The following is a 24,365-nucleotide window of genomic DNA, read 5'->3' as shown; positions in this document are numbered from 1 at the left end:
TTTTCAAATGCCAAGTGTAATTATAGAAATTATTTCGGACTCATTCTAAGATGATAATGTTCAAATGACTTGACCACCTATTGTTTATAATATGTTCATGAAGAGCAGTTTCGAAAAGTAAAAGTCAACATTCTATTAGTCTTGAAGGTTTAAATTGGATTGGAGTTTCTTCCCTCAAATTTCAACTAGTAGATAACGATCATAATGTTTTGAGACTGGTAATTTTCGTTAACCATTTAAAATGTAATCACCTTAATATCCTCTCTAAAATCAATCAACAGGTCTGTGTTTTGATGTATTTTGAATGAACTACACCAGAGTTTTTCCTGGTTCAGGGAGTGCATAGCAATCCCCTAACTATTGTCATACTTTTTTTAATACATTATGTATAAGTTTAATCATACAAAAAAAGGCCTCCATCCATGGCAGAAAGCGTTTCTCATTCACAAAACTACTCTGTCAATTACATTCTTATTAAACATTCTGCATTCTGTGAGACTGCAAGGAAAAGCATAAAATTAAATTGTTTTTTTTCTGAGGTTTAGGATAAAGAATTCTTACAGCAGAAACTATTTTGTTATCACTATCATCTGAGCAGAGATTTCTCCTTCGAATGGTGGAGTAGCAAAATTCATTAAAAAGATCAGTTACTCTTTATGCATTCATTTTCCTCTCCGCTTATCCTCACAAGGGTCACGGAGGCGCTGGAGTCTTTTTTTATTTTGACTAAGTGACGAGTCATACTTAGGAATTGTATTCATCTGAAATATTATCTTCAATGCATCAGTCACGTAAGGTCTTGTGTAAATAGGCCAGCATTTTTTTATTTTATCTCTCAGAAATACAAAAATGTTCTGGAAATCCACCTCTTTCTGGCAACTGGGTGGGAAGGAGGAGACTCTTTGACCTTAGAAAATGAAGATGCTGTTGCCATGGGAACTCTTAATCCTTCTGTCACTCATAGAATGCCTGCCTGGTGAGGCACCAACTCCAGTCGCCTTTCATGGCCCACCTGACGCGCATATTTCTCATCAGGAAGTTTTGCTTCTCATGTATTCTCCCACTTTTTTTTTCTAAATGTGGAAATAAATGTCTCTGTAGGGCCTCCAGTTGAAGTAGCAACTGAGCTACATTCAATAACTAGTGCAATTCAAAACATGACATACATATATTTCAGATCATTTGCATAGTATTCCCATTTGGCTAATGTTTAAAACCAGAGAGATATGTCATAACAATGTTTCTGTGTTTTTCTGGGCTTTAGACATTCCCCATGGGGGTAATTTGCACCATTTTTTTATGATCTGTTCCGTTAAAAATGATAAAAGCTTGTATAAGGAGAAGGGGTATAAGAAAAATTGTATACTTTTTTATAAAGTGTGTAGGTTATAGAATATACACGTTGTCATAAGTTTTGATACTTTTCACTATTCAGTTGAATGAGATAGTCTCAATCTAAAGCAGCAAGTATCTTCATAATAACCAGATGTTAATACATCATTGATGTATATAAGTACGTATAACGAATGAGGGCAAGCATTGCAGTTATTTGCCACTGTCAGGCCCAAATCAATTGAAATTGCTGTAATTATATTAAGCAAAAATGTACTTGTATTATTTAAATTTGTAAACAAACTGAAGATTTTGATGTGGGCATGTCTTGAGAAAAAAACTGGAAATTCCAGAAAGCATAAAAATTTGTATCGGCTACTGAGAATCCCATTTGTATGTGATTCTAAGAAACATAATTAGGTGTCATTTTATCAGTATATACATGTTCTGGTTGATAGGATACACAATTTGTTTATTTAAAGGCAGGCATAGCATAAACATAAACTACCAATTATCCCCTTGGTGAAATAGGCAGTCATTAAAAGTGCATTTCATTGTTTCACTTAAAGACCATTAAAGCCCAGGAAAAAATTAAGCACTTCTTTTTATGACTTAGCAAAGAAGGATCGTACCTGAGGTGGAGACTCCTACTATCATCACGATGAGAATGGTGATGATGGATGATGGGACTTTCATTTGTCCTTGTCAAAGTCAGAGACGCGTGGAAGTGCTGATACTTTATTGTGTATAGAAAGGCATTTTGACATACTAGACATCCCATAATAGGCTGTTGGGAATGAAGAGCATTAAAAATTAATTATGAGTAACGTTCTGATTGTCTTTAGGCCAGCAGAGAAAGCCTGGAAGGCTCTGATTACACAACATTGAGAAAACATCGCTGTTGTGTACAGAATGAAGTTTGAAGTTTTGGTATGTTTAAAAATTCAATTTTCATGTAGGCAGTATTGCATTGTAAGGTGGTATCCATTATAATACATAGATGCCTGCTGGGTCTTTTTTCTGCTTTTGTGCATTTTCACTTAAAGTTCACAGCCCAAAGGATCTTTGATTATCTGTGCGTGACGGGTGCTCTACTCCCCTGTCTTTTTTCTTTCTTTCTTTTTTTTTTTTTTTTTTTAAACACCAACTGCCCATGTTATCTGTGTGCACTGAATGTTTTTTTGCGGCTACAGTGGTTTGGGTAGCATTTATCCAATGGTGCAGCTGTGTCTTGGTTCATTGGTCTGGATGCCGATGATTAGCAGACCTTCAAAATGTAGCAAACTCCCGTAGCCATTTTGTGGCCCCTAGCGCAATTTCACGCCAGTACTGTAACCTTCCTCTGTTTCCATCTAAGTCCTGCTGCCAAATGGATATTCCACACTGAAGGAATTGGCCCTCCCTTACCTCGGCTCCATACTTGATAGAATTCGCACAACGTTACATTGCTCTATAAAGGGGAGTTAAATTGACACCTTGATTTGAAACTTGTCAATGTAAAATAGATGACACGGGTCCCCAGTTAATGACGGGAGTGGCTTTTCAAGACACCCAGCCGTACTCACAATCACACGGCCACTAAGTAGGAATTGATCCCATGCTGCCTGCACTGATGTCTGGGCAATGGACCACCACATCATCACCGACTTGTGAATATTTATTTGTGTGAATATTGTATGCCTTACGTGTAGTTATTTATTTGAAGAGTGGGTAGGAAAAATATTTTCTTTTATAAATATATTGGTCTAGCCCACTTAGGATATAATTGCTGTGAATGTGACCAGCGAACCAAAATGAGTTTGACACCAATTGCCTAGAGCCACTATCTTTTGGTGGAAGACAAGAGGTGGAGATCATTCGCACCACTGCTCATGCTTGTGACAACATCCATTAAATGGGTCTGATATTGTGGTCATGCACATTGGCGTTATGTATACTTTTGCTCAGTGAAGTGACAGTAGTTGCATGAATGGCATTGGACAATACAGAAATGTTCTTTATATTGGACTTAAATCTGTTCTTGGATTTAGGTGAACAAAGTAAAATGTGGGGGAGATGTGTATCTAGAAATTGCTATTTATCTCGTAGGGGAATCAGATGTTTGTTTGGGTTTTTTGTTTTGTTTGTTCAATTCAATTTTCACCTTCAGGCTTTTGGCAATGATGAGCTGAAAATTAGTACTGTGAAAATGTGTTTTAAAGGCCCCCTATCATGTGTAGAGGTATCTTACTGAATTTGATAGATTGGACTTTGCTGAGCCATAACCCATAGTTCTTTGACAAAAAAAACACTTTTAATCCCATTTTGCTGTTGGCTATTGAACTACAGTTGTTACCAAGTGGCATCACTGGTGTACGTCGTCTGAGCATACACTGGCAGCCAGCTTTTACTTGAAGAAATTCCATTGTTTGATCGGAAAATCCTGCAACCCTAATGAGGATAAGGCAGTTCAGAAAATGAGATGAGAGATGAGATGATCGGAAAATGATTAATGCACGATGTGTAAGAAATTGGAAGGGGGTGTGGATTATATTGCATTTATATAGCATTTATTTCAATAGCTGTCACTGTAACAAAAAATAATTAATAAATCTGAGGAAAATATTGGCAATGAAAGACATTTCACAACACTCTAATTTGGTTAAATGTTAAAAGACTTTAAATCAGATGGCCTTGTTTACATTGGCTAGGAGTTTTTTTTCCTGCCTGATCTATTCAAGCCTTTGTTGTTAATATTTTTCAGTGTCACTTGAAAAGAGCCCAACTGCTACAGTGTATATAATGTATTAGATTATATTTTATTATCTTAAAAAAGTGTTTTAAAATTGTGAAACTGTTATTTTCTGAAAAAGTATAAACTGGCCAGTCTTTTCTTCCCCTTTGTTTTAGTTTTTGTATTTGTATTTATTTACTTAGTTCATTGTTTATTAATTTTTTTAATTTTGGCATTTACAATGAAATGCTTTGGAAATCAAATTCTGCAACTCAAAAGTCCATTTTGCTTTATGTATATTCCTTTCCTGTAGAATGTAGGAATGTAGGTATTATTCCTGCCTTCTATGCGGGCAAATAATTTTCACCCTAAAAAGGAAGCTTTAACTTTGTGTTAACTAAATATTTACCCTGGCAGGTTACACTCCATGAGCAAACTGTTGTCACTCACATTTCTACAGGGATAATATACAACACAACACACCCCCTCACCAGAGGAACTTTCAAAGACAGAGAAAGCGATGACAATCCTAAGGGCCCATGACTGACACACCCCCTGGAAAATACAAGAACAATAGTCAATTTGTGGTATTGAAGTACAAAGGCCCACATATCTATTTTTTTTTGCTAACCCAGAATCCCTCACGGTATTCCTTCTATTTCTTCCACATACAAAGGGATGTGTTCTAAAGATTTGGTATCTCGTGTAAAAATAAATAACTGAATCATGAGAGATGTGTAAGTGAAGGCTGGGTAAAAACATTGAAAATAAATATTTCTCCAAAACTGTTCCCCTGCACTAAAAGATTAAACTGCATAAAAGAATCCTCAATGAGAAAACATTTCAAAGCTGCTTATTCACGCATAGCTCCCCTTTCAGTACAAAAACTGAATTAATGTTTTCCCTCATTGTCATGACGTTTCCAATAGTTTTGTGAGGAATTTACCCCAGCTTTCCAATGTATATTTGAAGAACTGCATGTTTGTTATCAAGGATTTGCAGGGGACATAATGGAGTCCAATGTGGTTCATGCATGGTCAGGCATTGCTGCTGTATTGACTTCATAGGAACCATTTAAGAATTGTTCCATTCAGTCATAGGTAGACATTTTAAAAAGAATGAATTTATATGAGAGTCTGTTGGCAGTGGAATGCTTTTTATTTTTTTATTTCTTAATTGCTTCAGATCCATTGTTTAAGGTGCTTTCAATGACAGCAGCGAAATGGCATTTCTTGGTGTTCGCCACTTTTTTATGGGCACAACCCAAATACTGAACACTGCAGCATATCCACAAATGCATGCTTTCTACCAGTTGTGCAGTGAATAAGAATTCCAACTTTCTAGTATTCATTTCAAAAGACATTCTTACAACAAACAAACAATATCCAAAAAGAAAACATTTACCTATAACCTATAATTTATTCTCATTTGGAAAAGAAAAAGAATCTTATGAATCTAGAATCCCATCTCATTTTCTGAACTGCTTTATCCTCATTAGAGTCGCGGGGGGTGCTGGAGCCAATCCCAGCTGTCTCCGGGCCAGAGGCGGGGAACACTGAATTAGTGGCCAGCCGATCGCAGGGCACAAGGAGACAAAGGACAACCATGCATGCTCACACCCATACCCAGGGCAATTTAGAGTGTCCAATCAGCCTACTGTTACACCCTGCATTCGATCTTGACACACAGGGGGAAATAATCAGAACAGCGAGATGTTGTTGTTACTTCAATCCAAACTTTTACTGTAATCAATTAACACAAAAACCCATAACATACAATTAAACCCATATATATACATTATCAACACGTTAGAACCCAAAACATAATGTACAATTACACCTATATATATAAATATATATATATTCAACACTTTAGAACCCAAAACACAATGCACACACACACTCGTTCAACACACGGTCATAACTTGTTATATCTTTTCCTATTACAACTTCTAGTAGTCCTACTATTATTCAACAGGGCAAACAATGCAATATCAACAATATAACATCCTTTCTATGACCGTTATAGACACTGTCAACGATAATGGTGGCCGAAGGTAGCGTGCTAAATGCTATTCCATGTGCGTGACCCGAGACTCTCACATTCACGCCCGTAATTCAAAAGTAAATAAACATTAATAACCATTATCTCTTTTCTCACACGCTAAACAGTGTATATTACAAACCCCAAACTCAAACAGCCTTTACAACAAACAGCATACCTTGAGACACAGGGGGAAATAATCAGAACAGCGAGATGTTGTTGTTACTTCAATCCAAACTTTTACTGTAATGATTCAACACACCTCCCGTGCCTCAAGCTATTTGCTAAGACATCAATAATCGAATACCGATCTACTTTAACATGCCCCACACTTGCCATGTGGATCCAAGGATCACCAATCGAACACCGATACACACATTCAATCCAAACTCGTCATAGCTTCTTTACATGCAATCGTTAATAAATCAAACACTCTAGCATGTCACACTAATAAATCAAACACTCTAGTATGTCACACTAATAGATCAAACACTCTAGTATGTCACACTCTCCCCCACAAAAACAAATGTCGTCCCGACATCAGTATATTCCAAATATCTTCCCCTTGTTGGTTGTTATGCTGAACAGTCTAGCGAACTTGTCATTTCACATCCTCTTCTGTAAACTGATACTCATGAAAACTCCAGGCGGCAAGGGCCACAGTTCAAATATAATCCACAACTCGTACGGTCCACGTTCACTGGATGGAAACTGTAATCACAGTCGTAACAGTCCATGTTCGCATAATACATGCCACCCTTGTAGGCTCAAGCCCGTTGGAGTCCATACATAAAGGGTGGTTGAATGTAATATGGCTGCAGGTGTACTAACCAAGGAACCACTCCTGGTGCAGGGTAAGCAGGTAGCAGCTGATGTGGTGACTGAGTACTATAACAGGAGGGGACACCAAGCTGATCATAGGTCGTTCGTCGTGGTGGATGTCTCTCCCTTCTTGGCCGTTCATAAGTCAACGCCTCAGGTTCATTCACAGCGGGTGGCGGAGAGGTCTCTAATAAATGATCATCACGAGGATCTTCAACAGCCAGATTTGTTCCCTCACCAGGCAGGTCCTCCAGCTGATAGTAATCTTCTCGTTGTACTGGTCCGGAAGCAGGGCCCTTCACTCCGAGTCTCTGATTCGCTGGCAGTGGCCTGTGCTTAGACTCCATCCCTTGGGCATCTCTCTCATTTAGCACCTGGAGGGGCTCGTAGTGAAAGTCATCTTCGTAACCACTGTCTTGGTCTGTCTCTTGAAGATGAGATACCCGCTGCTGTTTATTTCTCTCCATACTCTTGTCAATTTTTCCTCCTTCTGGTGTCAGGTTTTTTATCAGGATGTGCTCTCCTGGTTGTAGCACGGAGCTCCTCACTTTGGTGTCATAGTGCTTTTTACCTCGTTCTGCAGCTTTTCGTACACTCACGGTGGCAATGGTGTACGCCTCCTCCATCCCTTGTCTCCCTTTCTCCACTTTGGCCTTGTACATCTCCAGCTTGTCAGCTTTGAATGCGCGTTCTCTCAGCGCATCCAGTTCATCGCGATAGGCGCGGGCTGCACGGGCGTCTACGAGCAGCTTCAAATTCTCCTGCTGGAGCCTCTTTATTTCTTCCTCCATGTTTTCCTGCTGGTGTCTGTTGTCCAGCAGTTGTTCATTCCTCTCTTCTAGCTCTTGTCTAAGTCGTCTGATCTTTGCCTTTGAATCGGCAGCTTCCACCATCAGGTGTTGCTGAGTTCCCACCTGCTGCTGTTGCATGCTGGGAGGATTGACGATGGCCAGTGGACTGGGTGTGCCACAAAGCACACGAACCACACCTTCCCTTTCCTGAGTTAGCTCTGTTATAGTCTCTTCTTTTAGTGGTCTGCCTCCTCGGATTTTACATCCAGCTTGGAAATGTTCTCCACTCCCACACCGATAACAATGTGTGCACTGTACATCTCGCCCTCCTCGCTGACAGGCAAAACACCTCCTTGGGACATAAGCAGGGCGGCTAGTGTTCCAGTGGGGTGCTGGGGGCTGGCTGTAGTAATTTTGTTGAGCAGAAGGTGGCTGGGGGTCCCCAACTGGTCTTCTAACTGGGGGTGGGGGGTAGGACTGAGGCTGAAATGTAGACTGCTGTAGTATCTCCTTTATCTGAGCTATTTCTGCACTGAGATCTTTAAGAGAAGCAACACTTGCCTTAAGTTCAGTCAACTCCGCTCGTACCTCAGGGGACACTTTTGGTTTTTCTTCTACAGGGCAATTGGTAGGTCGTAGTTCTTCTGACTGCACCTTGCTAACATGTGTCGCTGCCTGTGGGGTACTAAACTTCTTTTTATTTCTCCTTTCCACTTCATTAGCACAGGCTATATTTAACCGCTCTAGTAACAGTTCATCTGAAGTCTTACAGTCCAGCAAGAGAGGCTGCATATCTACCCTAACACTGTCACTCTGGAGACCAGTGAGTATTGTGTGCAAGCACATACGCTGGACTAAACTTGGGTCATACTGGAGTCCTGATTCTGATTCTCGAGATGCAAACAATACCTTCTGCCTAAGACCCAAGACTCGCATTAAGAAACTTTGAGGAGTCTCTTTGATCTGCTGCACTTCTGAAGCTAACTGCTTATAGAGGTCGGTAGCACTCCTCTCCTGAAAGTGAGTGCGTAGGATGCATTTGAGTGTGGGAAGAGTGAGGTTAGGTTTCTCTTCCAAATAATTACGTAGCTGCAAACTGGGGGAGATAGCTCTGATAACTGCATCAATAATTTCCACATCTAAGTAACCCCTATTCAGTCCATTTTCAATTTGATGAACAAGGCTGGAGAATGTCAGCTTGTCCCTCTGGCCTGGTTCACCTATTTGGCCGGCAATTTTGAAGTCCTTGCGCCAGTATGAGCTTGGCTGGGGCTGGGGAGACACACCCCCTTGAGGGTCCGCAGCATCTGGTAGCTGGGGCAAAGTTATTGGAGTCTCTTCCAATCTTGATCCTTGCTTTTCGTTTTCATCTATTTTGACTTCATGCTTCATATCCGATATTTTCTCTTTCAGTTTCAACAATTCAGACATGCCTTCATCCTCTACTTCCTCTAGTTCTTCTCTTTCTAGGTACTTTACAATGTGAGCCACTAATGATAGACGCGATTTCCGTTTAACACTTCTTAATATGTTAAGAAAATCACATATTTCCAGTAGGTTATTTTCCGTCAGGTTGTTCAATGTTCCTACCACCTCTTCGAGTAACTGTTCCATTTTGTTGACGATCTAGGAGCTCTGTTGACTGTACAGGAGTGAACTCTGAACTGGCACGTCTTTACTGTCCCTCTGATGATCTCGTAGGCCTCAGATGACAAGTACTCAACCGCCAACTTCCAGTTCTTCTTAAACAGCAACACCTCCTCTCACTGCCATCTGCCTGGTTTGTAGTGTTTGGGGGGATTTAGCTGGCTCAGAATTCAGTGAGCAGGTCTTGGACACTGGACATCTGAACAGCAATCCCAGCGGTGCCTCCAAAATGTTACACCCTGCATTCGATCTTGACACACAGGGGGAAATAATCAGAACAGCGAGATGTTGTTGTTACTTCAATCCAAACTTTTACTGTAATGATTCAACACACCTCCCGTGCCTCAAGCTATTTGCTAAGACATCAATAATCGAATACCGATCTACTTTAACATGCCCCACACTTGCCATGTGGATCCAAGGATCACCAATCGAACACCGATACACACATTCAATCCAAACTCGTCATAGCTTCTTTACATGCAATCGTTAATAAATCAAACACTCTAGTATGTCACACTACCATGCATGTTTTTAGAATGTGGGAGGAAACCAGAGTACCTGGAGGAAACCCATGCAGGCCCGGGAGAGCATGCAAACTGCACACAGATGGACATGACCTGGATTTGAACACAGGACCCTGCTGTGAGGCCGACACGCTAACCACTCGCTCCACCGGGCCGCCCTGAATCTAGAATCTAGAAATTATTGGGATTTATGCACTACAATGCAAAGCCAATTTTTTAAATAAATGTTTTGCGCAACCATAAAGCACACTGTGAAATGAGATGCAGGTCATTTTTACCAGACGACATGTACCTCACTGGACTGTAAAAATCCATAAGTAACCCAAAGGGTTAAAAAAAAAATTCTATGTTCGATCCAAAGTTAAGTTACAACTAATTTGGCAAAAATAAGAACATTCAGGAAATCGATGTAGCCTTTTATATTAGAAGCTCAGACACTTTGCAGTCCTTCTCCTGACTAGCCCACTCATTGCTTGGAGAGTGCCAGTTTCTCTATTTATCCAGCAGACAAAAGCAGTGGTAGAGGCCAGGGAAAAACCAGAGCATTGAATACATGAAGGATTCAGAGCCCAAGAAGGTTTATTCATCCTATCTGATTACCAAAAATAAGAAGTAAAATTAGGACAGCATCCCCGTAGTGTTTTAATCATCTGGGACCATCGACATTCCAAGGCCTTAAAATAAAAAATAGATAAAAATATGTGAAAACAAAATCTGACACCTTGTATGCATTATTATTAGCAGTGAAGTTTTGTATGGGAAATACAACATTTTGACCTCTGTAGTGTCTGTCAGACAACATGAATGAGTTGTTTCCTTAAGCCGAGAGGTGTGCGCAAGTAGCATTTTGTTTTTCCTTTGTTTGTGAGAAGCGAGCCTTTCACAGATCTCAATCCAAAAAAACCTTTCACCTCAGACAAATTCGAATTAGGAAGGTGGCGATTAAAAAATAGCTGGTTTAGTAAAGTCCATCAGATCTAGTATCAAACAGTATAGTTGGGCTTTGAAAGGAAGCCTGTTTGTGCGTCATTGCAAGATTTTTTGTATCAAATGTTGAACATTTCTGAGTTGCTGCCTGCATATGCCACCTGTTTGTGGATCAAAATGAACCAACATAGCTTTACCAAGGTTTCCTAGTATCAGTCTTTTCATATTAAAGAAAATGCTGCACCCACGCAATCCCCCCACTATCTGTTATATCTACGTCTGGGATTTGTACAGTCCTCATTCCATCATTTTTATCTGTGGGTTTTGAAATTAAATAGTAAAATTGTGATTCAAATATGGACTTAATAATAATGAATTAAATGTTAAAAAAAATCCTCCTTGCAATTAAAAACATTCTTTAATTCGGAAACATTTATTTTTATTTTCTTCACAAACAAATTGGCACAAACACAATTTTGCCACCACTTGATGTGGTCGGTATGCTAGGAGCAACTGATTCATCCACATTTTATTTTCAATAAAAATAAAAGCATTCAATCATTTCAATTTGAGGTAAAAGTGGCAATTTGATTCGGAATTTGAAAAAGGACATTTAATACCGTTGCCATAGACACACCAGTTGAAGGAGGTTATTTCTACATGCTGAAAATAAAGTGCCGATATTAATGTTATTCAAGAATTTATACACTCTACCTCATTCTTCTTAATGGCAAATCATGCATATTTCATGATCTATCCCCAGTAGAATCCTCTGGGGCACCATTGATAGTTTGCGCTCAAGAAGTGACATCTTCCGAGATTGAGGTGCACTGGGAGCCAATTCCCCCCGGTTCCACCAGCGAGATCATTGCATATGATGTAGCTAAAGAAAACTAAATAACGCCCCAAGAAATTATGTAACATTGTGCCGTCAGTCACTATTCATATCCTGCTCGACAGTCCAGCGTGCTGGCATTCAATTTAATAAAAGTGTTAAATGTGACAATGCAGAATGACTTAATGACATCATGTTGTGTGTCGTTGAGATGTAGGGGATTTAAATCATCAAACGGGTTCACGAAGCAAAGAGGAACACAAAAGGCTGTGAATAGGCTGGGACAAATAAGGCGCAGCAACTGGAGAAAACAATGACAAGAACAAGACATCCTAAGGAAAGCATGACATGAGAAACCCCCAAAAAGGTAAAAGCATCCTTTCTGAAGCAAGTATATAAATTTAGGGAACATTCTCTTTGTGTTCTTATCAGATCAAATCAGAGTACCTGTTGAATATGCTTCTTGCTCTCCTGGAGCTGTCTAATTAGTGTGAAGGTCAAAGCATATAACGATGCCTCAGGAACGAGTAGCTGTGTAAAAGTGGCTCTATTTCATTTGTAATGTATACATAGTTTAAAAAAGTAGGATGTATGTACAAGTAATATGTAGTATAGGTGTGTAAATGTACTGTCTGACATATATCACGAAAGACAATGGATGATTTGGAAGTCATCCACTGAAATAGATGTACATGCTCATTACCAAAAGTTTAAAAATTCAACTTTTTTAAAGGATCAGCATTAAAACATCTAAAGTAAATGAGACTCCCTAATGTGAATCCCAAAAGAAAGATTTATGTGTCAGCTGTCATTGCTAACAATAGTCTACTTACACTAGAGAAAAAACAAACAAATGATTGGCAATCTAGTGTATTTTGTTGCCTGTGTCTATATGAGACTTTTTGACAAAACAAGACAGATTAAGTTTTAGATCCATTTCTTTTGTGTATTTTTAGATTCTTGACAGAGGGGACGTATTCTCAGGCAGTTGAGCTATTTTCCTCAGGTGCGGGAATTGCATCTAGCAAAGATATTTAGCTGGTATACACTCTTGCTTATCTGTTTTATCCATAGAAAGTCTGTTAATAACTGTGCACATCCATCTGCCTAACATTTACTCTTCTAGTTTACTTAAACAGACTGGTTCATGATTGATTTTTTTTCCTGTTGTTCTAAAGCTCTATCTTTTTTTGAGAATCAGCATCACTTTTCCACCACCTGGGCATCAAATTCCACCTAAACATTATAAGACTATTCACTATTAGCAGAAGTGGCTATGAAATGTTGTGTGTACATATTTTGGGGGGCAAACTGTTTCTAGTATGCACATTTTTTGTAATGACATAACTCTAGTTGTTCTTCTAATTACTCATTCTGAATTATTTGAAAATGAGTGGTGTTGAAACATTTTGCACTATTTCAAAGGGCCAGAACTTCATCTCTGTGAATGAAAATGCACTCCTCGAAATGATAAAGTCAGTGAAGGAAGCTGTCTGGTTGCTCAGAGCTTTCCAAATAGTTATGTGGTGAAATGGCAAGCTTGAAAAGAATTTCAGAAACTTACATCACCACACTACGATGACAGTCAGTCTGACTTGGAAAAAAAATTCTCCTTTGAGTTTAAGCTGCTTGTTCTGCCAGTGTAGAATTTGGCCTTAAATATGTAAAGCGAATAGAAGAATCAGAGCTTGACTCACAGCTTGGAGCTAATCCTTTATTCATAGGGATCCCTCGAGAATGGCAGCAATGAGAGAGTGGCGCCTTACCTTTGGTGGGCTCAGAGTGTTGTGCTGCTTTGCTAGACTCGTTGACTTGTGAGATGTCATAGGGAACCGTCCAGTGAAAGCGCTTGGATCAACAGATTGCCAAAACTTGCATGCACGTGAACTTTTTTATGATGCACACTCTCACAAAGACACATACAGCTTAATCACATGTAAGCTGGGTTGGTATTAGTACATTTCCAGAAGAAGAATAAATAATATCATGGTTATAAGTCCAGTCTATAAATATTGTAATTCTAATTTAAATCAAGTGAAGGGCTGAGTCTGTGTTTCAAAACAATGTTGGTTTTGTTAGTGAAAGGTAAACTCAAAAAGTGAGAAGGTGTGGTTTAGAGCTAAATCGTGAACTCAGGATAACGTAGTTTGATGGACATAAGATTGTCTTAGAATTAACAAAACTAGGACTCTGCTCAGAACCTCATGGGATAGATCAAAGACAATCCGAAGAGCAATGTCCTAAGTTTGTTCATCATTGCTTTTTTTGCGTAAACAAAAAAAAAAAATTAACTTTGAGGAAAATACTAGATACGCATTTAAAAGTGCCAAAACCTTCTGTCTGCAGAAGGCATCTTTTAAATCTCAGACCACTTGACAATTCATTAAGATATGAGTCAAATTACTCGTTAAGCAATGCAGAGGTCTAAATGCACAGGATGTCAGCCTCCTTTCAATGTATTCAAATTCCAAACTGTCAATGCATTACTGTACAGCAATGCCATGTTTTCCTAGTTTCTTTAAAGTAAAATGCCTAACTCGTGATTCTTTTTATTAAAAGGTTGATAGCATTGATTAGCCCTCAAAGCAGTTCAAAAGTGATTTTTGAATAACTGCTGCTCTTGCACCTTTGGCCTCTTGAGTAAGAATGAAAATCTTGCAGCATCTTGCAAACCTTTATAAATTGATGATTCCAGAAAAGTATAACTGAGAAAAGCTCATGTTGACATAGTAAATGTGCCTGAAGTAAATATGCAGTTCAGCATCTAAAAGATTCATTATTCTGAGTGTGGGATTTTTAACAGTATTTGAAGTTATGATTTATTGTTGTTGCTGTTGTTTTTTTTAAATTTAATTTAATTATTATTACATTATAAATTATTTTCAGTATATATTTGATTGGAGGACCCACGTTCGAGGCATCTGTAACACAAACAACTTCCCAGAGGGTTAGGACTGCCTTGTATAAAAACTTTCACTGAAAAATGGTTTACTCAACGAAGTTTGGTGTTGCTATTGATGGAAAAATCTCAGGCTGACGGTGTCGATATAGGCATCTGAAAAAAATTGCATGTTCAAATTTTACAAAGGAAAGTTCAGAATATTCTCTTGTTCGTAGTTCATTCTTGGAGAGAAACAAATCCCCTCACTGAGCTATATGTATGACGAGCACAACTGAAGCCGAACTTTCTGGGTTACACTTGAAAGCCATTCCGACTTCACTCTAAGCTGTACCTTCAGGCTGTGGGAGGGCAGACATCTGTGTGGGATCTGAATGCTACAAAGGCATCAATGAACAGATACTACATCCAAGTTAGCACTGTTATTCTAGCACATAAAATACAAGAAAATGAAATGCAGTATATATGATGGACTTGTACATATCTTTAAAAACACTTTGGAGCCCAGCTTCTGTCTAAAGGCTATCCTGGTTGTTTGCTTGAAACCGTGACAATTATCAAAAAAAGAGGAAAGCAGAGAAATTACATTGCGCCCCATTTCCACTCGGCTCACACTATTACAAGTTATTAATGTAATTCTCATTGATTCTGTTAATTTATATAATGTCAGAGAAGAAAAAGATACTTCATACAAGCAAGACAAATAAGCAACACAGTGTGAACAGCCTGTGTGTTGAAAATGGCTTATCCACTCAAGCTGCAAAGCTGGGGTTGTGAAAAAAACTGGGGTGCTCTTTACCAGTGCCATTTGTCATTGTCATTTATGGTCTTTGTCTGCCTTTAAAGTAATATTCCCATGGACGAAGGAGGAATAGGAGATCCAAAATAGTTTGTTAAAAGACTGCTGTGTTCAGTAGTAGTAGTGCATTCACTGCTGTCATCACGTACAAATCTTATGTTGTATTTCAGTCATTGACGGCCACACAGGTTGATCTACCTTATGTATTTGTAGTTCTTCTGCTTCTATGAAAAATTAGCCATGATTGAGCATTGCATTTTCTGAAGTTTTAGTCTTATGCCTTTTCATTTATTCAAAGATCCGATATCTGTTTGATAGACTTTACTTTAAAAACGTTTTTGTTACCAAATTACTTAATTAAGCAGTCAAGGTTTTTTGTATCGAGGTGAAAAATATGCAGGCCAACATTTTCCTTTTAATAACTAGTCTTTAGAAAAATAATTACCTAAACCAAATGTTATCTGAAAACTTACAAGACCTGCACAACCACTATACATACAGTTCAGGACACTGCATCCAAGGCTAATTTATTTTTCTTTTGATGATATTTTTTCGTATCTTATGCATCACCCATCCTCTGTTGAATTTCAAATTTGTGGACAGATGCTCTTTGGTTCTCTTGTAAAACACAATTCCCATGATGGCAAAACACCCAGGGATCTTATCCAGTCAACCCTTCCAAAGCATGAATAACCCCTCAACAATACAAGATTTTAGAGAGCTGTGTACCTTGAAAGAATACACCCAATTTTATCCTATTTATTGGACTCTGTTTGGTGACTATTGAAGTAGCTCTTGGTGAAATCATCACCCTAGGGGTTCACATCATTTTCCACCCTTCAATGTGAGGTTCACAGAAATTCAAAATGCACTCCCTAAAATCAAAACCTTTTACTTGCCAATTTGAGTCCCTCCCTACAGCCATGCTTCCAGTCTACATTTCCTCTCTGCTACCTTTGAACACAACAACCACATACACTTTTCTTAAAACTGAAAAATTTTGTACCAATTTTACAATTTTTCCTATATCTGAGCCCTGATTCTTGTCCAAAATATTTAATTCTTCCCTAGGCCAAATGGAACTGAAACTGTGTCAGTAAAAATCACCTGTAATCCTCTTTTGGCAGCCTGTTACACTTAATTCAGATTTTTTTCTTCTCCTTCATCTGAGTGTGATCTGCCTCTACGGTTTCCCTCGGTAATAAGATAAATGATTCCCCACAGCTGTGCTTAAGTGCATTTTCTCTTCATCACGTAATTTAGTCCAGTTATCACTATGTTCTGTAAGTAAATCATAGTTCTACAAATAAAACGTTCACTGCCATGTGGATGATAGTGATTTCATTCATTTTGGTCTCCCTTAAGAATTCACAAACCCAATTAATAAAGAATTCAGAAACTTGACTCATGTGGAAAAAAATCTTCAAATATAAACCTAAACCATATCCGGACATTGTCATGGTTAACTCTTGTGTCAAATTGTAACAGAATGTGATTTTTTTTTTGTTAGTAACTTCAATTCATTAATATGTAACTGTAGTTTTGTCAACAAAAGTGTGCATAGCTAATATGAAATACATTACTTTTCATTTGTTATTAATGCCAAAACTGTCTGCATAGACTACGGCTGGTATTCATAGGGTAGAACATTAATAAAAGCTCTTAGTGACTCGGTTCAAAACTCTAACACTTAGAATTATTGGAATTTGAGATGTGCTCTCTGAAAATCCTAAGGTATATTAACACAGACAAGTGATTCTAAATTAAGTGTTAGCAATGGAGTGGAGGACTTGATGAGGCTTAGATCTTAATTATAGGACAGAATGTCAAAGACAAAAAGAGACGAGTGATGTCGGCCACACAGTGCATAGTATATCCTGTCCCAGATTAATATCTTCTTTTTGGACCACAACACGTCCCTCTTATTGAAAATACTAGATAAACATACACATATGGAGAGGTGTAAATTAAACTCTAAAGATTGTTTTCTCATTGTTTGATCATTTCAGATCAATGCCGAATTTTCATTAGAGAACTAAATATTCAACTCTTGAGTAGTGGATGCAAGCACAAAATGAATGACAACAAAATGTAACTTCATCTTTGTTTGAACTCTGATAGGAAATTTTAAAAGTAAACACCTACACATAAAAATACTTTCACAACCTGCCTTCAGGTTGTCAACAGGAGAGTCCTCTCACCGTCACAACTTTACCACTGCAGGAAGTGTAAACATTGGTGTGAGGTGGCACCGGGTCATTTTTGCAGTTGGAAACTCTCAGAAAGTCCACATCTATAGCCTTTCATATTTTTTTTTCACTTACCCTCTTAGATTGCTTTATCTGGAAATTGTGGCTGGTCTTCTCTGTACTGCAAGTATTGTGATGAGGCTTTGTTGCGCTTTGCTTTTGAGGATGCCATCTATGCTAATGTTGACCTTAACACTATTCTTCCAGCCTCTCTGAATTATTAAGAGTAGGCAACAAAGAAAATAATAATAAAAGGAATGTGTTAAAAACCCCAAACCTTTACTTAATTAAAAGGTTCAATCTGATGTTTCATAGTCGCTGGGTGCTAGACTTAGTAAAAATCGATAGTACAGCTGCATGCCTTTTCTGCTTCAACCACAGGAGAATATGGTCCACAATGGATTTAAATTAGTGAAACAAGTGATACCAAAAATAGAGCTGACAAATTAAGAGCACATTCTATGTGGTGCAGACATTCACATCAGTGTTTGACTTAAAAATAAAGAGAGAAGGTGTTACATCGAGATTCAAGCAGGTTTTGGCATGCAGGGTAAGAATTAGGTTTAAAATTCTGTTAGCATGGTGATATTAACATTAAAGTGCAGCCCCGGGGATGAAAGCTTTACCCATTCCCCATCTGCAATAACAGACAGTAGTATAGTCATTTATATATATATTTTTTAAAAAGACCTACGGTACATGCTTGCTCTCCCCCAAGGATGCCTGAGGTTAAAGTAGTCCTGCCCTTCAAAAGTTTGCCACATTGCCTTTGTTCCCATTAATTGGTCTGTACATAAATTGCATATATTTCAGCCTCAGTGAAACAAAGGTGTTCCTCGTATGTATGCAGAGGAAAGATGAATACTAGACTCATTTGGCATACTTATCTTCTTTTTGAATAAAATAAACCCTTTGAACATGCGACAAATGTATGCCATTAGGAAAAATATTGTGGAAAGTCATCTCTTAATTTATGGTAATTGTGTTGATTTCCAACAATGAGTTGATTCTCTGATGAAATGTATGACAGTAAATGCCTTCGTTTCCTTAGCTGAGATAATTGGGCTGCTTGGTGATGATGCCATTGAGACAACAATGTCTTTTTTTTGTAAAGGCTATTTTCATATGTGAAAAGTCAGTGTGTACTTGGGTTTTTTACTACCAGGCACATCTGTCATCATCAGTTTATTCCAACTGCCAGAGCGTGTACCAGTGTTGGAGCCATCGGTCATGGACCACACTTATCTAATTTCCTAAGGTTGCACAGAAGAAGGCAGTTTCTGAGATTCAATCTGTCCTTTTTCATTATCTTAGTTTTTTGTACTCTTCCCTTAGCTAGCAGGGACTCCCTTACAGTAAAGTAAGCTATTTATTATCATGATGGATCCCCTTTGCAATCCTGACAAACCATCTTTTATTATCTTTCAGACTCTTGCTCCTAAGAATTTTACCCATATGAAGTAACAAATTATTCGCTCAAAGTTTTATTCTTTTTTTTTCCTCGAGAAGTAAATGTATTTATTTAGGTTCTTGTTCATTATAACCCTAAAGGACTTTATTTACTTACTTTCAAACTAAGCCAAGTTGCAGGACTATATCAAATAGTGTGACGGGAATGAAGTTGTATTAATTTGGTTGAGGCAACTGAATTCTTTAACAAATAAAATAAGAAGGACCCAAATTACATATTTTTCATTCTTGCAAGTTTATCTGGCTACTTATACAGTGGGGCAAATAAGTATTTAGTCAACCACCAATTGTGCAAGTTCTCCTACTTGAAAAGATTGGAGAGGCCTGTAATTGTCAACATGGGTAAAGCTCTACCATGAGAGACAGAATGTGGAGAAAAAGAAAAAAAAAGAAAATCACATTGTTTGACTTTTAAATAATTTATTTCCAAATTAGAGTGGAAAATAAGTATTTGGTGGCCTACAAACAAGCAAGATTTCTGGCTGTCAAAAAGGTCTAACTTCTTCTAACGAGGTCTCCACTCGTTACCGGTATTAATAGCATCTGTTTTAACTCATTATTGGTATAAAAGACACCTGTCCACAACCTCAGTCTCTCACACTCCAAAATCCACTATGGCCAAGACCATAGAGCTGTCGAAGGACACCAGAGACAAAATTGTAGACCTGCACCGGGCTGGGAAGACTAAATCTGCAATAGGTCAAACGCTTGGTGTAAAGAAATCAACTGTGGGAGCAATTATTAGAAAATGGAAGAACATACAAGACCACTGAAAATCTCCCTCGATCTGGGGCTCCATGCAAGATCTCACCCCGTGGCGTCAAAATGATAAGAAGAACGGTGAGAAAAAATCCCAGAACCACAAGGGGGGACCTAGTGAATGATCTACAGAGAGCTGGGACTACAGTAACAAAGAATACTATCAGTAACACCACCAGGGACTCAAATCCTGCACTGCCAGACGTGTCCCCTTGCTGAAGCCAGTACACATCCAAGCCCTTCTGCAGTTCGCTAGAGAGCATTTGGATGATCCAGAAGAGGACAGAGAATGTATTATGGTCCGATGAAACCAAATTAGAACTTTTTTGTAGAAACACAGGTTCTCGTGTTTGTAGGAGAAAGAATACTGAATTGCATCCGAAGAACACCATACCCACTGTGAAGCACGACTGATCTGTATAAAGGAAAGAATGAATGGGGCCATGTGTCGAGAGATTTTGAGTGAAAATCTCCTTCCATCAGCAAGCACATTGAAGACGAGATGTGGCTGGGTCTTTCAGTATGACAATGATCCCAAACACACAGCCAGGCCAACAAAGGAGTGGCCTCGTAAGAAGCATTTCAAAGTCCTGGAGTGGCCTAGCCAGTTTCCAGATCTCAACCCCATAGAAAATCTGTGGACGGAGTTGAAAGTCCGTGTTCCCCAACAACAGCCCCAAAACATCACTGCTCTAGAGGACAATTACAAGCCTCTCTAATCTTTTCAAGTAGGATAAGTTGCACAATTGGTGGTTGACTAAATACTTATTTGCCACACTGTACATGATGAAGAGCACTGCTGTCCAAAGAAAAATTGTACTATTCAGAAGTTATCAGTGAAAACGCCTTAATAAAATATTTGCGAAACCATTGCGCACTCGCAATGCACTGACAGGCTTTCCTTTCACATAGTGTTACCTCAGTAAATGTATCCATGACTACATAGTAAGACTGCTTCAGCCAGGTAGTGTGTATTACTTATGTTTCTGTATCCATCTTCTCCATGCCTGTTGTTTGCTCCATGCTCCGTCCTGTTAAACCATGCTCCGTCCAACAGCATTTTTTGAGGAAAAAAACACACATTAGAAACAACAAAAATGTTTCAGCATCAAATCACATTCAGCTATGTCATTCAGTTTTGCCCAGCAGCATAACAGGACAGGTTAAAATTCCATTCATTTTCAACACTGCTTTTCATTATTCGGGTTTGGGGGGTGCTGGAGCCTATTCCAGCTGACTTTGGCTGAAAAGTGGATTCCAGCCTAGAACAGTCAACAGTCAGTCATGGGGCACACAGAGTCATAAATCCATTCGCATTCACAATCATTCTGTACCAAGTGGGAATTGATCCCACACTGCCAAAGTCAAGCAAACGGACCACTGCACCATCGGGTGGCCTAAAATATATATTAAAGTTAATTAGTCAAATGCATTATTTCAGAGTGTGTATCATACTGGTAACCACATGAATTAGTCATGTAAAAGTAAGATTCCATTTCGGGCTGCAGGTGATAACTGGTATTTTAGGACATCATTCAAATGAGTTATTCGTTATTTTGTATTTAAGGTTACAAAATTAAAAGAAATGACTTGTTAGAAAATAGTGCAATAATGTAGTAATAATAATTATAATAATGAGGATCATTATCTCTATCATTGGGATGATAATGTTGCATGCCTTTTTAGTTTGAAAATCCTTTATCCATTTCATGCTATTCCGTCCACCAATATAACGACAGAAATCAATACACTTTAAGAGTAGTTGAAGGGCCTTTATTATTGTTTGTGGTGGGTGATTTGGTGGTGTAAATTATTAATCGGGAGAAAGTTATGGCCTTGCTAGGGAGCTCTTCGGAAATGGGTTGCTTTTTCTTATCTCGCTGCAGTAATGCAGTTCCTAACATTTGACTCTTGATGGGTTTCTCTATGAGGTAACATGATATGAGAGCAGTAGATCTGTTTTGGACTGAAATTTGAAAGGGCCTTTTGTCTCCTATCTCTGGCACTTAGGTGACTGTAGAATCACAAAACCACAGGAGGCGTGAGAACATTCTAATCGCATTCACTCCCAACCATTTGTCAAAAAACATCCCTTTATTTCAAGCGCTACACAATTCTGTGTTCAATGGGTACATGAACACAGAATTTACAAACAGGATAGACTCATATTCTTTATCATGAATAAAAATACTGTATTTTTACACTCAAGCAGTTGAACATTATAAAAACATTATTCATCTTTGGTAATGAATGAGTTCTATTTAGACTACAATCAGAAACCAAATGTTGATTTTTACTTGCCACTAATAGAAACAATCCAAATGTTCCCACATAATAGTCTACACTTGCCTGTTTAAAAAAATGTACATGTAATGTCTTAGTTGTACCCTTTAGAACAATATGCGGCCAAATAAAAAAATTAACAAAGCATGTTAAATATTAACAGAAAAAATAAATATAAAACTTACAAAACATGTTAACTCATTAACTCTGAGCCATTTTTCAGAACACATCCCCTTCACAGAAGATAAAAATGTAACCTGAGGGTCCTGTTAATTCATGTGTGGCCACAAGCACACTGAACATGATCTGAAGATTTAACCAGTTTCAAATGACGAAATGTCCTCACTATGAGTACACAACCCATCTCTCCACTAAATATCCTTGTTGACATGTCCCCTAGCACACACAAGGGACCTTTTCAAATGCTACACCTGCTAAGGCATGATAACATGATAAAATGATAGAAGGTGATGCATCTGTGAATGGAAGATCAATATGTACCACACGTGAGAGATGGGCTGGCGCAACTAAAAAGAGTACAATTCTTGCTCTGTAGGTAAAGTTAAAGCTTTAGCAGCTTTGATGCTGTCACTCTTAAACTCTAAATTTGTATTACGACAGCAGCTTGCTTCTTTAATATGAGATAGTCCAAGGCTAGCCCCCGCCTTCTCATTCAATTTAGAAGGACAGCTGTTGGGGGAGAGGTTTTGTATGACTTCTTCGAAAAGTATTTTTTCCATGAATATTTTGAAATTACAAAACTTGAATTATGTTTCTACAAATTGGTTACAAGGCTAAACCCTGGACACCAAACCAAGAAATTCACTGTGCCATCCACCTTTAGTGAATTTTGCCATTCAGATTTTTACTAGAGCACAACCGTTTGTATTTTTATAATTGTAAGTGGGACCCGGTGGTGGAGTGATTAGCACATCGGCCTCAACATTTTGGGGTCAAGGGTTCAATTTGAGGTCGGTCCTCAATTGCTGGAATTTGCATGTTCTCCCCAGTTTGCATGGTAATCTCCGGGTGGTGTGGTTTTCTCCCCTATCCCAAAACATGCAGGGTAGGCTGGTTGAACACTAAATTGCTTTCGGTATGAGTGCGAGCGTGAATGGTTGTCTGTCTCCTTATGACCTGCGATTGGTTTGCCACCTGCCTGGTGCCCATAGTCAGCTAGGATAAGCTCCAGCACCCCTCACGACAGAGGAGGATAAGTGATTCGGAAAATGATTGAATTAAATTTTTTAGCTCTTAACATTAATAGTTCTATTAGATTTGTTTTATGTTTGCCTATGCAGTAACACTTAATGCAAAAGCAACAATAGGATGGACAATAATGATCAACCCCCCTACTTTGCTGGCCTGAAGGTAGAACAAAAAAATAAGTCAAACAGTATAGTATTTCACGTTTGAGAAGATGGCACACTGGGTCTTTACCACCTCTTTTCTCTATTTTCTACTAAGAACCTGAGGGCTTGGATGGTTTCATGATGGAAAATGCCAGCACAAATGTTACTTGCTGATTGTGCCAATACCACTACCTGGAGTGCACACCAATTACTCGTCCGATACACTCTCTTCCACAGTGGTTTAGGATCGGTTCAAGGGAAGGTCAATCAATTTAAAATAATGACGAACCACCAGGAGATTGTTCTTCTCTGTGTTCTTTTTTAAAAGACAATCTAAAAATATTTGGGGCTTCAAATTTTTACTTTCATTTTTTTCATTGATAAAAATCACTCTGTGAAATAAATGTGTTTAATAGTTTTTTTTTTCAGTTTCTCATGATTTTGGAAGTGCACGCTTCAAGACACTGAGAAAAAATTGAGCAGCCAAAGCTAAATAAATCAATCCAGTTTATTCAGCATTAAATTCGTATTTGCTTCTTGGAACTTTTAGCAAAAATTGTTGCTGACCACATATTGTGAGCAAAGAATTCAAACCTGTATTGCTTTGCGCTCCCATCTGTTTGTTATTTAACAAGGAAGATTATAGTCTATGATAACTTTATGTGAAAGAAAATATTAGTAGTGCTTACAGGCAAAAATAGCTTTCGAACAGTACCTTTTCTGGTGAAATCAGAAAAAAATACAGGCAGGACGGGAGTAGAAAAATGTGGTTGTTCATATGCGTACTGTATTCATCATACAATTTGTGAGGGAACACATCAGAAAGAGTAAACTCGTTACAGCAAGTAGTGTCCCTTTTGTATGTAAATTTTCTTAGGCACAATCTTTGTCTTTGTTTAACTGTTGCCCAAAAGGCA

General features: G+C 38.4%; 1 protein-coding gene across 6 annotated transcripts in view; it reads left to right on the top strand.

Annotated features, from left to right (window-relative positions):
* The window catches only part of LOC144075641 (contactin-4-like), a 109,550-nt gene that overhangs the window by 14,932 nt on the left and 70,253 nt on the right, over nt 1-24,365 (top strand). For 3 of the 6 annotated variants that reach the window (XM_077602928.1, XM_077602921.1, XM_077602922.1), the window contains exon 3: nt 11,849-12,004. The exons of 2 other annotated variants lie outside the window; for them this stretch is intronic. The gene's annotated coding sequence lies outside the window, so the exon portion shown is untranslated. The remainder of the gene's footprint in view (nt 1-11,848; nt 12,005-24,365) is intronic. One more of the 6 variants, XM_077602925.1, reaches the window with a different exon arrangement.

This window comes from Stigmatopora argus, chromosome 6 (assembly GCF_051989625.1).
Source record: "Stigmatopora argus isolate UIUO_Sarg chromosome 6, RoL_Sarg_1.0, whole genome shotgun sequence".
In the NCBI taxonomy this organism is placed as follows: Eukaryota; Metazoa; Chordata; class Actinopteri; order Syngnathiformes; family Syngnathidae; genus Stigmatopora; species Stigmatopora argus.
The sequence above is the reverse complement of the archived record's forward strand: the minus strand, read 5'-3'. Positions and strand labels throughout refer to the sequence as shown.